This window comes from Schistocerca gregaria, chromosome 1 (assembly GCF_023897955.1).
Source record: "Schistocerca gregaria isolate iqSchGreg1 chromosome 1, iqSchGreg1.2, whole genome shotgun sequence".
In the NCBI taxonomy this organism is placed as follows: Eukaryota; Metazoa; Arthropoda; class Insecta; order Orthoptera; family Acrididae; genus Schistocerca; species Schistocerca gregaria.
The window spans coordinates 932088666-932105120 of NC_064920.1; the positions used below are offsets into that span (position 1 = coordinate 932088666).

Below are 16455 nucleotides of genomic sequence, written 5' to 3' on the forward strand. Positions count from 1 at the left end.
ATATTTTGCCTAGAGACAATTCGTTTATCTATGATTAATTGTACTGTTACACAGATTACGATTTACAATGCTTTAGGCACCACGTCAAAATCTATCGATAAAGTCTGCTACTATAAAGGAACGTTTTCGATGCTACATCTACACTACACTTTCCAGGGCATTGTTTTTATTTATTTTATTTGATATGTCCAATTAAAACCAATTTTAGACTTCTTAATATTTACTTTAGAATTGCGTTTGAAGTTGCAATGAACACATCTCACCACCGCAACTTTTTTCGTGTTCTTGGTATTCTTGTATTATGTTTTAGGGTCTTTCATGTAAATTCATTAAAAACATAATATTAATATTTAACTATCATAGCCACCTTTGCGTCTTCTTCACACTTCAGCAAAGCGCCTTCTGAGGCCTTGGAAAAGAAAACCTCCATTCCTTGTCCAGTCTGCTACCCACTTCGAGTCGTCAGAACACAAACTATTGCCTCTTGCATATTATTCTTGTCTGCAATTTGGATGCATGAGCTGTTAACCTAATTGTGCGATAATTCTTGCACTTATCAGCTCTTGCCGTCTATGGAATTGCGGGGATGATATTTCTCCAAAAGATAGATGGAATGTCGCCAGACTCATACATTCTACACGCCTACGTGAATAGTTGTTTTGTTGCCTCTTCCCACAATAATTTTAGAAATTCTGATGGAACATTGGCTCTCCCTTGTGACTTATTTGATCTTAAGTCATCTAAAGGTCTCTTAAATTCCGATTCTGATACTGGATCCCCCATCTCTTCTAAATCAATTCTTCTGCTATCACATCAGACAAATCTTCCTCCTCATACAGTCAATGTACTCTTTCCATCTACCCACTCTCTCCTCTCCATTTAACAGTGGAATTCCCACTGAACTATAAATGTTCCACCCTTACATTTCATTTCACCGAAGGTTACTTGGACGTACATATATGCTGAGTCAGTTTTTCCGACAAAAAATGCTTTCTCTATTTCTTCACATTTTTCATGCACCCAATTTGTCATAGCTTCCCTGCACTTCTTACTTATTTCACTCCTGACCGACTTGTATTTCTGTACTCCTGAATCGCCGTGAATATTTTTGTATTACTTTCCTTCATCGATTAACTCATGTATTTCTTTTGTTAACCACAGTTTGCCGACCGGAGTGGCCGAGCTGTTCTAGGCGCTTCAGTCTGGAACCGCGTGATCGGTGCGGTCGCAGGTTCGAATCCTGCCTCGGGCATGGATATGTGCGATGTTCTTAGGTTAGTTACGTTTAAGTAGATCTAAGTTCTACGGGACTGATGACCTCAGAAGTGAAGTCCCATAGTGATCAGAGCCATTTGAACCATTTTACTCACTGTTTCTTCTCAGTTACCTATGTTTTTCTTTCGTACTTCCGTAATTACCATTTTTAGTGATGTCTGTTCTCTTTCAGCTGTACTGCCTACTGCAATATTCGCTGTTGCTGTACCTGTAGCCTTAGAGAACGTCAGGTGTATCTCCCCAATCTTTAATACTTCCGTATTACACTTCTTTGCGTATTGAATCTTCCTGACTAATCTCTTAAACTTCAGCCTGCTCTTCATCACTCTTAAATGGTAATCTTAGTCTACAGGGTGGTCCATTGATAGTGACCGGGCCAAATATCTCACGAAATAAGCATCAAACGAAAAAACTACAAAGAACGAAACTCGTCTAGCTTGAAGTGGGAATCGAGATGGCACTATGGTTGCCCCGCTAGATGGCGCTGCCATAGATCAAACGGATATGAACTGCGTTTTTTAAAATAGGAACCCGCATTTTTAATTACATATTCGTGTAGTACGTAAAGAAATATGAATGTTTTAGTTTGACCACTTTTTTCGCTTTGTGATAGATGGCACTGTAATAGTCACAAACGTGTAAGTACATGGTATCACATAACATTCCGCCAGTGCGAACGGTATTTGCTTTGTGATACATTACCCGTGTTAAAATGGACCGTTTACCAATTGCTGAAAAGGTCGATATCTTGTTGGTTTTTGGCTATTGTGATCAAAATGCCCAACGGGCGTGTGCTATGTATGCTGGACGACATCATCTAAGTGTCCAGACCGTTCGCCGGATAGTTAGGCTATCTAAGGAAACAGGAAGTGTTAAGCCACATGTGATCCGTCAACCACGACCAGTAAACAAATGATGATGCCGAAGTTGGTGTTTTAGCTGCTGTCGCGACTAATCAGTAGCAGACAAATTGCGCGACAATCGGGCATCTCAAAAACGTCGGTGTTGAGAATGATACTTCAACATCGATTGCACCCGTATCATAATTCTATCCACCAGGAATTGCATGGCGACGATTTTGAACGTCGTGTACAGTTCTGTCACTGGGCAGAAGACAAATTACGGGAAGAGAACAGATTTTTTGCACGCGTTCTATTTGGCGACGAAGCGTCATTCACCAGCAGCGGTAACGTAAACCGGCACGAATGCACTATTGGGCAACGGAAAATCCACGATGGCTGGGACAAGTGGAACATCAGCGACCTTGGTGGGTTAATGTATGGTGCGGCATTATGGTAGCAAAGATAGTTGACCTATTTTATTTATGACAATCTAAATTCTGCAATGTACGCTGATCTCCTACGTAATGTTCTGCCGATGTTACTACAAGATGTTTCACTGCATAACAGAATGACAATGTACTTCCAACATGACGGATGTCCGGCACATAGCTCGCGTGCGGTTGAAGCGGTATGGAATAGCATATTTCATGACAGGTGGATTGGTCGCAGAAGCACCATACCATGGCCAGCAGGTTCACCAGATCTGACGTCCCCGGATTTCTTTCTGTGGGGAAAGTTGAAGGATATTTGCTATCGTGATCCACCGACAACGCCTGACAACATGCGTCAGGGCGTTGTCAATGCATGTGCGAACAGTACGGAAGGCGAACTACTTGCTGTTGAGAGAAATGTCGTTACACTTATTGCCAAATGCATTGAGGTTGACGGACATCATTTTGAGCATTTATTTTATTAATTTGGTATTTACAGGTAATCACGTTGTAACAGCATGCGTTCTTAGAATTGATAAGTTCACAAAGGTACATGTATCACATTGGAATAACTAAAATAAAATATGTACCTACGTTCTGCATTTTAATTTTAAAAAAAAACTACCTGTTACCAACTGTCAGTCTAAAATTGTGAGCCATATGTTTGTGACTTATACAGCGCCATCTAACAAAAAGCGAAAAAAGTGTTGCAACTAAAACATACATATTTCTTTACGTACTACACGAATATGCAATAAAAAATGAGGGTTCCTATTTATAAAAAAACACAGTTGATATCCGTTTGACCTACGGCAGCACCATCTAACGGACCAACCATAGCGCCATGTGGCTCCCCCCTTGAAGCTATACAAGTTTCGTTCTTTATAGTTTTTTCGTTTGACGCTTATCTTGTGAGATGTTTGGCCCGATCACGATCAATGGACCATCCTGTATATCTGAACCAATGTAGGCCTTACAATCTGGTATCTGATATCGGAATCTCTGTTAGACAATAATGTAATCTAGCTGAAATCTTCACGTATCACTCGGCCTTTTTCAAGTATACCTCCTTCGCCTTCGGTTCTTGAACAGAGTATTCACTATTACTAGCTGAAAATTATTACAGAACTCAATAAGTCTTTCTTCCCTCGCATTCCTTGTCCCAAGCCAATAATGGTTCAAATGGCTCTGATCACTATGGGACTAAACTTCTGAGGTAATCAGTCCTCTAGAACTTAGAACTACTTAAACCTAACTAACCTAAGGACATCATACACATCCATGCCCGAGGCAGGATTCGAACCTGCGTCCGTAGCGGTCACGCGGTTCTAGACTGTAGCGCCTAGAACCGCTCGGCCACTCCGGCAGCCAAGCTAATAATGTCTTGTAAGCTTTTCTTCTACTCATTTCCTTACAACTGCATTTCAGATACCCACGACCGTTAGATTCTCATCTCCCTTAACATACTGTATTACCCTGTTAGTATCCTTATACACTTTACCTCTTCATCTTCAGCTTGCGACTTCGGCATGTCCTGGACTATCGTTGCCGGTGTTGGTTTGCAGTCTATTCTGATAAAATAACCTTGTTACTGATCTGTTCACAGCAACATACTCCCTGTTTTTCATTCCTGTTCATAACGAGTCCTACTCCAGTTATACCATTTTCTGCTACTGTTGGTATTACCCTATACTCATCTGACCACAAATCGTCGTTTTCTTTCCATTTCACTCTACTGACCCCTATTATATCTACATTGACCGTTTGCAATTTCATTTTCAGATTTTCCACCTTCCCTACCACGTATAAACTTCTCACATTCCAACCCCCGACCTACAGAACGTTGTCCTTTTGTTGCTTATTCAATGTTTTTCTTGTGGTTACCTCCTCTTTGGCACTCCTCTCCCGGAGATCTGTATGGGGACTATTTCGGAATCTTTTGCAAATGGAGAGATCATCATTAACCTTTTTCATTTACAGTGCACATGCCCTGAGGGTACACGTTATGTATTATTAATGCAGTGGCTTCCGTTGCCTTTTGATTCCAGATGCCGTTGATATTTGCTGATTCTTCCGCCTTTAGGGGCAGTTTCCCACCCCAAAGACAAGAGAATGCCCTCCGCCCTCTTTGACAAGGCCATTGGCAGAACGAGTGTGACTTCTTATCCGGGAACTATTTGGCCGCTAAAATAGTTTATTAATCATAATTGAAGCGTTGGCAGGTTTCGAACCTGGGGCCGAGGACGTTTTCATTACTAATTAAAGACGCTAGCCCAAGACCACAGTGCAGAGTGGATGACAATAGGAATGGTAAAGCCACCAGAGAGGCAATTCTCACTCTGTAGCTGATAATGGAAGAAAGACTAAAGATAATTCAAGACATATTCATAGGATTTGTCACCTGGAAAAAGCGTTCGACTATGTAAAATGATGCAAGATGTTCTAAATTATGAGAAAATTAGGTATAAGCTACAGGGAAAGAGGGGTAACACACAATACGAACAAGAACCAAGACGGAATAACACGAATGGACGACCAAGAACGAAGTGTTAAGATTAAAAAGGGCGTAAGACAAGGATGTAGTTTTTCACCAGCCTCTTCAATCTGTAATTCTAACATAAAAAAAAGCTTCCAGTGTGGAATTAAAACTTTAGGTGAAAGGACATCAATGAGTGAAAGTGAAGAAAAATTAAATGCTCTGCAGACTGGAATGGTCTAATGAGTACAGAATACGGATAGAGAATAAATCGAAGAAAAGACGAAATTAATTAGAAGTAGCAGAAATGAGGATTAATGGTTACGAACTATGTAAAGCTGAGCAATTCTGCTACCTAGGCAGCAAATTTTAACGATGATGGACGGAGCAAGGAGGACATCAGAAGCAGACTAGTGCTGGCAAAAAGGGAATTCCTGGCCATGAGGTCTACTAGTATCAAACATAGTTCTTAATTTGAGGAAAAAATTTCTGACAGTGTACGTTTTGACCATACCATCTTATGGTAGTGGAACATGGACTGTGGCAAAACCGCAACAGAAGAGAATCAAAGCAGTGAGATGTAGTGCTACAGGCGAATGTTGAAAATTAAGTGGACTGATAAGGCGGTTATGCATAGAGTCGGCGAGGACAGGAATATGTGGAAAACACTGACAGCGGGAAGGATGATAGGACCCCTGTTAAAACGTCAGGGAATGACTTCCATTGTACTAAAGAGAGGAGTAGAGAGAAAAACTGTATGGGAAGACAGATTGGAATACATGCAGCAAATAATTGAGGACGTTGGTTTCGAGGGTTACTCTGAGATGAAGAGGTTGGCACGGAAGAGGAATTCGTGGCGGACCGCATCAAACCAGTGACAAGATGGATGACAAAAAAAAGAAAAAAAAAAAAAAACGGCCTCCTGTTCCATGAGCGGGTTTCTCGTCACAAGGCTGTTCATGATGTTTGGTATAACAATCATTACGTGAATAACTGAAAAGATTAGTAAACTACATGACTTAATAACATTAGTAAAAGCTCACAAAGAACCTTATAACTCATCGTTGTTTTACTACTGTACTCCTGAAGGACATAGGAAGGTAACTTTAGTTTCATGTGTAGTGGAAAGGAAAGTTAGCCAGGCACTTTCGGAGTTCCGAAGTCGAATGTGAGCGGCGGCTCGGCTTAACAGCTCTTGTTGCAGCGACTATCAAAGCCACCTGCGGGTACTTGCAGTGATTGCGTTGCTGCTTGCCTTATGGCGTATATCAAACCCACCTGCCAATAGTTTCGCAGTGACTGCTGAGGCCACAGCTGCTGCTCTCGCTGCCTGCTGTTTTCCTGGAAAACAAGCTAGCAGTCTCGAAGCCTGTCCTTTCGTCCTGCTACATTCTAGTTTAAAGCTGAAATTGCTTTTTTATATATAAAGCATCGCAGCCTAGATATAACTTTGGAATGGCGGGTCTCAATTACCAGTAGGTACACTTCATTTTGTTTCTATCCATATCCGCTGAAAAAGTATATAATGGTGTTCGCCTGTTGGTTATTATAGTATATCTTCTTGAAAAAATGCCACTTACCATCCCGAACACTGATATTACACAAAAAGACTCTTCAGTTGAGGACATCTAGTACCGTGCATAAGAGACACAATTTCTATACGCTGCAACCTAAAAAGTCATTTTCTCGCTCTGCCGAACCCTGAAACACGTTTCAACATACATTACTTGAAAATTTTTAAGGGACAGCTGACACCTGCTAAGAAACAACTGCCAATTGCTAATGAAAAACCGACAATTGCTACGGAACAGCTGACCAATTACAATGTAAGGAAATTTAGAGGACTGGACGAGTTAACTGCAACTTAGCCTGTGCACAATCGCTTTGCATGCATTCTACAGTTCATATAGTATGATGTTTGACGAAGGTTGTAGTGGAACTGTTTAGTGCGACATTGAAAGTATTGCGTTATTATGTGGGCAAGACATCATTTCAGCGCTTAGGATCGTGGACGAACAGCTGGACGCCGCGAGGGCGGTCAAAGTGTTACTAATGTGGCCATTGAAATGGGGTTGTTGAAAAGTAACATCTCACGATTAAAATATTCCGCTGAATATGAGAGTGATCTTAGACGCACCACCATACCGCAAGAGGATCGATATATATCCACAGTGGCGAAAACGAATAGACGTCACATTCCTAGCAGATCGCTGCAGACCTTGCAACAGTTACCGGTAAACGTATCTCTGACAGAACAATTTCGCAGCTGTTAGATCAGGCTGTTTTGTGTGCTCGGAAGCCTGTCATATGCATCCCAATTCATCGACGCCACCACCAAGAAAAGGTTCGTTGGTACAAGAAGAATGTTTTGTGGGGTCAGCAACTATGATCCAGAGTGACGTTTTGCGACGAATACCGTATCACCGTGGCCAAGTGTTTCTAGCCATCAGTTAGCGTGGAGAGAGAAGGGGACTCGTTACAACCACAGAATGTTTATGAAGGTCATTGGTATGGTCTAGACATTATGGTGTGGGAAGGAGTTACTCACAGTGGCCGACACCGCTGCATATCTTTGCGCGAACTACCGATGCAGCACATTGGTAGTGCAAAAAGATTATTCTGCTTGATGTCCGTCTGTTTAGGAATACAGTGCAGCCCGACTTTCCGTTTGCAGACGACAATGTCCGCTCACACAGGACCTCTGAGATGATAGACGCACTGAAGAGTGAAGATATTAAACGTATGGAATGGTCTGCGTGCTCCCAGCACCTAAACCCTGTGGAACATGCCTGTGATGCACTTGGTAGATGTGTTTCTCAACGAGCAACCTCTCCCCGAATAGAATAAGAATTAAAAATCGACTTCAGAAAGGAGTGGGACAATATCCCCCAAAGCCTCCTCAACAGTTTGGTAGTCACCCTGAATAAAGTTGCAAAATCCGCATTACTGACCAAGGAGGGATTATAGTCTGATATCGGCTTTCTTGTTGGGAGTCTGACTTGGGTCAAACATTATTGTTACTTGTCTCTGTTATATTTCTTCCCCAAGCGCTAAAATCTGTACCAATTTTGGTTTAAATATACCACTCAACTTCTGTTATGTATTTAATGAGTTTCGTGTCGTCCACCATTGATTGTGATTATGTTTCTGTTCCTTAGCAGTTTTGAAGCAGAATATCAGAAAGTATTTTTTGTAACTTATTTCGGAATGATATTTTCGTGACACGTGGTAATTGTTTTAGTACACCGTTTTCTCCTGATATTAAGACAACATTCTTTTGTATTAATCTTGGTTGGGCAAAATATTTCTTTCCAGTGAAATTTGGTGTTTCTCCATTTTTGTGACAGTGTTATGACCCTTCTTGTTCATCTACATCCTCATTATTAGCACTGGTTAATCAGCGTACCATGTGACTGCGTTACTGACGCCTGTGAATGGGATCGAGTACGATTCTGCGAGATTAACCACAATGGCATCTCTTGCTTTCAGTTCCCCTTCTTAGAAAAGCTGCGGACTAATTTAGACGCACCACAGCAGCTTCAGTTACAAACGGCGATGTTATGAAAATACTTCTCATACAGGATTGTGAACTATGTACAAAATTTGCCTTGATATTTGCCCCGACATTATGTTTCGTTTTGATGTTCATGTGAAGTTTGGTTTCAAAGGTTAACTTGATTAAAATATTATTGCCAATGTGTTGTGTATTCATAATGTCATATATTAAATTCTTGTTAACCTTTATAAGCATACAGTACACTAAACATTATTCGTATTGTGAATGAAGTAGTTGTGGTTATGTGCTTTTATCACTTTCCATATTTCCCCACATTATATAGTACATAGAATTCATACCATTCTGCAGAACTTTTTCACTATTCATAGACGAAATGAGGACAAATGAACTCTTCGTGAACGGGTAAAACATATTTGCACATGTCTCCCTCCTGGAACTGATTAAATACCGTCCAAATCCTAGTCTCGTCTTCGCGTGATACTTCCATACCCGACAAATTAACACAATCATGTTTCTTGATACCTTGTATTGCTTGTCTGCCCTTATGAATTTAAGCCCCTTATTGCCCTTAAATGGAAAAATGAACTATTTCACGTCAATTTCGTTTATTTTGATTAGATTTTCATTTTCACTACTTGTAGCCCTCTGATTTACGCCGTATATTCACATTGACTTTTGCCGGCAGGAGTGGCCGAGTGGTTTTAGGCACTACAGTCTGGAACCGCGCGACCTCTACGGTTGCAGGTTTGAATCCTGCCTCGGGCATGGATGTGTGTGATGTTCTTAGGTTAGTTAAGTTTAAGTAGTTCTAAGTTCTAGGGGACTGATGACCTCAGCACGTAAGTCCCATAGTGCTCAGAGCCATCACAGTGACTTTTAAATTTCTTTCTGTAGCACCACATCTAAAACGCACCAACTTCTTCATTATCTGTTCTCGATCCAAGCAATATGACATCGATGCAATACTATGCTGCAAAATCTGGAAACTTGTACCTTGATATCACTCTGACAGAAAAAATTGCTACATCAAAAACAAATTAGTATAGAGTAACGAAATTTCTGGATTACATTTGCCTGTTTATCACTTTTAAGTGATTAATCTTGCAAGTTCACAGGTTAACGTAAGCCATTACCAGTGCTGGTACACTAGTAACCAATGTAAGCACAGGAATGTTGAATTTACAGCGTGCACACGTGCTTACATTGGTTGACCAGGAGCAGGATGTCAGTTTCTGGGATGGAATTACATGCTTGTGGCATTTGGTCGGACAATACAGGGACTGTTAATGCTGTTTCTTGATGGCGCTGGAGTCATAGTCCGATAATTTCCCCAGTGTGCTCGATTGGAGACAGATCTAGTGATCGCGCAGGCCAAGACCAAAAGCTGATTCTCTGTAGAGGATGTTAGGTTGCAACACCGGTATGTATGGGAGTGTTATCTTGTTGGAAAACAATCCCTGGACTGCGGTATGTATGTGAGCGTTATCTTGTTGGAAACATTTCTCTGGGCTGCTGTTCATGAATGGCAGCACAATCGCCAGATTGACGTACAATGTTACAGTCAGGGCGCATCCGATAACCACGAGAGAGTTCCCGCTGCCATAAGAACCTGCGCCCTAGGCGACAAGTCCAGGTATGGGTCCAGTGTGTGTAGCACAAACGTAGGTTGGTTGCAGGCCCTCAGCTGGCCTCCGTCTGACCAACAGACGAACATCAATGACACCGAGACAGAACCAGCTTCTCCTAGAAAACACAAGAGCCGTCCCTCCTGCCCTCCAATGAGCACTCATTTGACGCCCCTGATGTCGAAAAAGGCGGTGATTTGGGATCAATGGATTGCACGGTGCAAGACATCTGGCTTGTAGCTGTCATTGAAGTAAACGATTCGTAGCAGTTCGTTGTGTCACTGCGATGATAACTGCCTTTCAAACTACTGCTGCGGATGCAGTACGATGCACAAGGGCCATACTCTGAACTTGATGGCCTTCCTGTCGTTAGTCTTCTTGCGACCCAGCATTCTCGTGACAACCGCTGCCGGCAGTGTCTACATTTTGGCTTCCTGCCGTACCGCAGAACGAATATACAGTTCCTCGTTGCCCTATTACACGACCTCGTTCACTCGGCGTTGTGGTGATAATAGCATCTTTGTCGCCTCAAAGGCATTTTTGGCTAACATCAACTCACCACGGCCAGTCTCCAAAGTAACTAACTCTCACGACTGTTACGGCGCGTATTTAAAGCGAACCAGATTTGTATCCTCATTGTGGTGCTCCTGGCACCACTCTTATGCGATATTTGAATAGACATCATCTTTCAGATGTAGAAACACATCTACTTTCTTTTGTGTCACACATATCCTTCTTGGTGTTTCGATGCCAGGAAGGCATCCGTTGTAAGTGAACATTGTTTCACTGACAGTAATCAGCGACCGATTTAAGAATTGTCTTTAGTATCTGACGATGTAAAATAATGAGCCATAAGACGGAAATGAATGTTACAACGGCTCTGGGTGTTTAAAGCAATGTTTCGATTATAATTAATCATTGAGGAAAAGGTCGGGGAAAGTAACAACTAACATCATCTTTACTACCTCACTCAGCATTGTTGTAGTCATAGTGATCATCATCATAGAGAAATAGAATTAATCTTACACTGCCTGAAAGAAAAGGAAACACAGTGGAGGGAGCAGGAAACGAAATTAAATTTCATAAGTTGAAAGAATGCTGGTTCAGCGATTAACACACCCAATAAAATTTACAAGAAATTGGGCTGTCCGAGTCCATTTCTCGATAAGACGTTTCAGCCACTCTGGACTGGATGCAGACACTGATTGAGTTGGAAAGGGTGTCATAAAGCCTTAGCATCGTCTCCTGAGTTAAGATGGCCACAGTTGTTATAACTGGTCAATTATATCCCGAATATTGGCACTTGGACTACATTGGGATCACAGCTGGTCCTACTCACGTTCTATCGGTAAGACATCTTGGGATCTTACTGGCCACAGGACTAGCACAATATGGCGCAGTCACTTCATAGAGATAAGTGCCGTGTGTGAACGAGCACCGTCCTTTTGGAAAACGGCACCGCGATACTGTCACGAGGGACGTAACACATGAGGACGTAGGTGGAAAACGGCAGAACGATACTGTCGCATAAGAGGTGGGATGAGGACGCAGGATATTCTTGACGTACCGTTCGTCCGAGTTCCCGCAGTTACTACCAGCCGTAATCATTTACACACCTAATAACTTCCCACTCCATGGCGCTGGGAGTAACATCGTTATCCCTCTCAAAAACAATGACGCTTTGGGACTCCTCCCCATGTTGTCGCCGTACTCGCTGACGATGGATGTCCGCAGTAGTGCAGAATTACGATTTTACGTCGAATACTGTGCGATGCTGTTCCTTACTAGTCCCGACTTTCCAATTACGACACAACTCTATACGTAGCCATATGCATTGTGTTGACGGCAATCTATGATTGGGCGGTAATTCCATAGTCCGGCTGCTGCAAGTCACGGAGCTATGATGCGGAACGACAAGGAAAGTAATGTGAAGATGGTATCTGTTCTTTCGGACATGTCAGAAAGAACAGATACCATCGGTGGCCATGCAAATCTCTTAGAATGAAATGATAATGAAATCAGGACCCTAAGCTGTCGACAGGCGTTGATATACTTCAACGGGGACAGTGAAAATCTGTGCCCCGACCACGGCTCGATCCCGGGATCTCCTGCTTACATGGCAGACGCTCTGTCCATCTGAGTCACCGAGGGCACAGAGGATAAAGCGGCTGCAGGGATTTATCTCTTGCACGCTCCCATGGAACCGATATTACAAACTTCACCAACAGCACATGCGTGGGCAGTCTGTTTTTCAAAACTTTAATATACAGAGTTTCAATTACAACCGCCTGTGAGAACGTAAATACTGAGATTCGTTAACGTATGGTTTCATTTTCTTTTTCGAAGTCAGTTGTAACTACGATAGCAGTATCTTTAAATTAATCGACAAAATATTTCTCCGATTATATTCCTTCTCCTTGTAAACAGTTTCAAACAGAAGTTGGTACACAACATTGTGGCATTTTGTTTTATCCAAATGGAAAATGGAAATGAGCGTGCGGCAATGTGGGCCGAGAGTCCCCCATTCGGGGAAGTTCGGCCGCTGAGAGCAAGTACTTATCGCACTCGACTTGCGCGTCGCAGATGGATATGAAATGCTGATGAGAACAACACGACACCCAGTCCCTGAGCGGAAATATTCTCCTGCCCAAGCTGGTAAATGGAACCCGGGCCCCTTTGCGTGGCATTCCACCGCGCTGAGCACTCAGCTAACGGGAGAGAATTGTTTTATCGCAATTATTGTCACAGGAACTATTTTCTTCACAGATCCAGCAACAGGAGATGTCTCTTATATCCCGTACACTAGTCTACTAGTGATCCTAACTGATTTACGCATTCAGTTTAAGCGACTCCAGTTCCCATCAAGGTCTCGTTGGCAACAAAAATGAACGAGGTTGAAGGTCAGAGAATGGAGAGGAAAAAATAGACGAAGAGGGTTGGGCGAACAACATAGAAAGTGGGATGTAGTAGTAGACAGACAAAGAGAGGAGGGGGAGGAAGAGATGGACGAAGAGAGTGTGAGAGAAAGTGATAGACAGAGAGACTGGGAGCAGGTGGGTGGGAGGGGGGGGGGGGGAGGAGGAGATTAGAACGTATACCCAATTTCCATATATTTTTAGCAATTGCAAAGCATTTCTGGGTTCGCTAGTCATTTATACACCCGTTGATGGTGCATTCTTGTAGGACGTTTCATTGACACCCGACCATTTTTTTGTTGCGTGCTTCGCTTATTTAACAGGCAGTGTACATGCTGCTGTCGCGCTTTGTATGTTATCCCCAATATTTCACGCCATTCTAATTTTCACCTCATCTACTGTTGCTGGATGCTGCTTTCATTTGATAGATTCCGTTTTTATCTCATACAGTGTACACCATAAGAGCTTCTTTGTTGACCTCTGTAGGTGCAAACAGTGTATATACGTAATATTACGACTGCCTTGTCAAACTTCAGAAGCTAGTAACAGTCGCTATATTATATGTTGCATTGACAGGTAATTAACGTTTTATACTTGCGTGACTCCTGTCTTCAATTACTTGTGCATGTATTTTACCCTTTCTTTTCACTGGGAAAGTGGAAAAATGATTTCGTAGCACATGACGAAGAAATGGGCTAAAAGGACAATGAAGATCAGTATCTTAAAGATTTTTGATGATGTTGTATGAATAGTTGATTGATCGAAAGCGTTCCAATACACTGGATGGATATTCAAGGATATCCAGCGAAATTTTTATCATATCTTCGTTTCATGTGTTAACTCTTTCATTGTTCTAGTCATTATTTGGCCCTTCTGGTTTCTCCACTCTCCTGCTTTTTCGATGCCAAGTTAACTTTCCTATAATAGAGGATGAATCTTTCTATGCTTTCTTTTAGTGATGGCTGACCGAACATTTCAATTTTAGCTTATTTTGTAAGCACATATTTGCATCGTACTCCGTCCATATAACTTTACCATTTTTCTAGGGAGACGTTTCCATTAAGAAACTCTTCGTAAGAGACAAAATTTGACAGCAGTAGATTGTTTCTTTGAAGAAAGTGTTGCCTCCCGTTCCGATTTATGTCAGCATTTAGCTTCTGTCATCTAATGTAATCTTCCCTCGTCTCCAGAAGTTGTTCACTTTATCTACCATTGCGTCAGTCACAGTTGTTACATTAACTGAATTAAACTGTTACAGTAAACATTCTCCTTTTATTGTTTGAGACTACTTTGGCCTTGATATTGGTTATCCCTTCTATTCCACTCAAAAGGTCTTTCAAGTTTACATTTCTCTTGGTCATTGGCCTTTGTTCCTCGTCCAAAACTAATAATTAAGTAACAGCGATGTGTATTAATGTGTGATCTGATGTATCATTTTTATTAGTGCAATTATTTATTTCATTATCAAAATCAGTTACGATCGTTTTGGAGAAAAAAAGTCATTAACTGCAGGTTTCCAACATTTTCTGGGCTCCAAACCTCTCATAACACCAAACTGTCTCACTGAAAAAGACGAAACTTTCACTCTCGGTGTCTACGCTACAGTAAAGTTTATGGCATTGGTGGCTCAGATATCCCCGTAGGGTTGTTCATCCGCCTCACTGGAAAAGATTTTCTATACTTCGAGAAAAGTGTGTGTTTAGTCTGAACTGGCAAATTTTGACAAGCTGCTTGTCGTTCTTGATAACTACATTCCACTGGCCGCAGTCTCACACACTATCTTATCAGGTATTCGGACACACCTAGGTAATGCGGAATTAACCAGTAGATGTCATCAGAGACGGACCCTCAATGCATAAAGATGTGGGAAATGTCTTTAACAGTAGAGAAGGGGTGACAGCAAAATGGTCAAGTCAGTAGAGCTCAGTGACCTCGAATGTGGTCTATTCATTGGATGTCAACTGAGTAACAAAGCCACCAGGGACATTTTAACACTCCTAAAGCTGACCAAGTCGTCTGTTGATGTGATTGTGAAGGGGAAACGCGAAGTAACAACTATGGTTAAAAAAGACCAGGATGACCTCATCTACTAATGGACAGGGACCGTCACGATTGGTTGTGAAAAACGCACGAAATTAGCAGAAGGAATCACCTGTGAGTTCCAGAGTGCTTCCAGTAGCTGAGTTAGTACGGGGGCCTTACGTACGGAAATAAAAAGAATGGTACACACTTGTCGAGCAGCTCTTTCTAAGTCACACATTTCTTTACTCGTTGCTGAGAAAAGCTTTAGACGTAGTAAAGAGTGACGCCACGAGACAGTGAATCAGTGGAAACGGATGATTTCGCGTAATGAATCACGCTGTATCTTGTGACACTGGGATGAAAAGGGTTTGGATATGGCGACTTGCTGCAGAATGTTACCTGTCAACAGTTAAGTACGGAGGAGGCGTTGTTGCAGTATGGAGACTTTTTAGTGGTTAGGAAATTCTAAGTTTTACAGTATTGTGCATTGAGTAAGGAAGAGGAACAATTGGAAGACGCTGTTTGATTCATCATGACAATGTGCACTGCCATAAAATAACATTTGAGAGACAATTGTTTGTGGACAACAAAAATAGATACGTGATTAATACAGATGTCACTGTTTCTCGCTTGCCGTTTTCCATTGCTTTTTCTCCGTCTAATCTACCTATTGTGGATACGTCCGCCTGCTTAACCGGGTGGTAAGACGCTTGCCCTCTATGCTGCGAGCGCGGGTTCGACTTCCGGCAGGGTTGGAGATTTTCTCCCCTCTTGGACTGGGTGTTACGTTGTCCTTATCATCATTTCACCCTCATCATGGGCCGCAAGTCGCCCAAAGTGGCACCGACTGAAATAAGACTAGCACTTGGCGGCCGAACTTCCCCGAATCGGGACCTCCCGGCCAACAATGCCATACGATCATTGCATTTCATTGTAGATGTTTAATTTTCATTGCTTCATCTACTTCCCGTTTCCACTTTCGTGATGGTCTCTTCTTCATCATCCAGATGCTATCCAGTGCCATACTCGTTTGGGCCAGAGTGTGCTAACCATCTTTTCAAGATCTCAATATAAAAAAGCCGTTTTTGTATGAACTGTGTCAATTATAGCTTTAACAACTTCCATTTTCCTTCCACTGCTCCTCCTCCAGTGATCCATTTCCAATGCAAGAAGTCTTCGTTTATTTATTTTGTTAATTTTCCAGGTTTGTGGACAGAAAATTCGTGAAATGGACTGGCCCGCCCCGAGTCGTAACCTGACCCACTAAAATACCTTTGTGGTTGGTTGGAACGCTGACATCACTACTGGTTCCGATTCTTGAGGAAGAATGGTCTCACATTCATCCAAAGACA

General features: G+C 42.1%; 1 protein-coding gene across 2 annotated transcripts in view; it reads left to right on the forward strand.

Moving 5' to 3' along the window:
• Nucleotides 1-16455, forward strand: part of LOC126275269 (discoidin domain-containing receptor 2-like) — a 741207-nt gene that overhangs the window by 675832 nt on the left and 48920 nt on the right. The gene's annotated exons all lie outside the window — the stretch shown is intronic.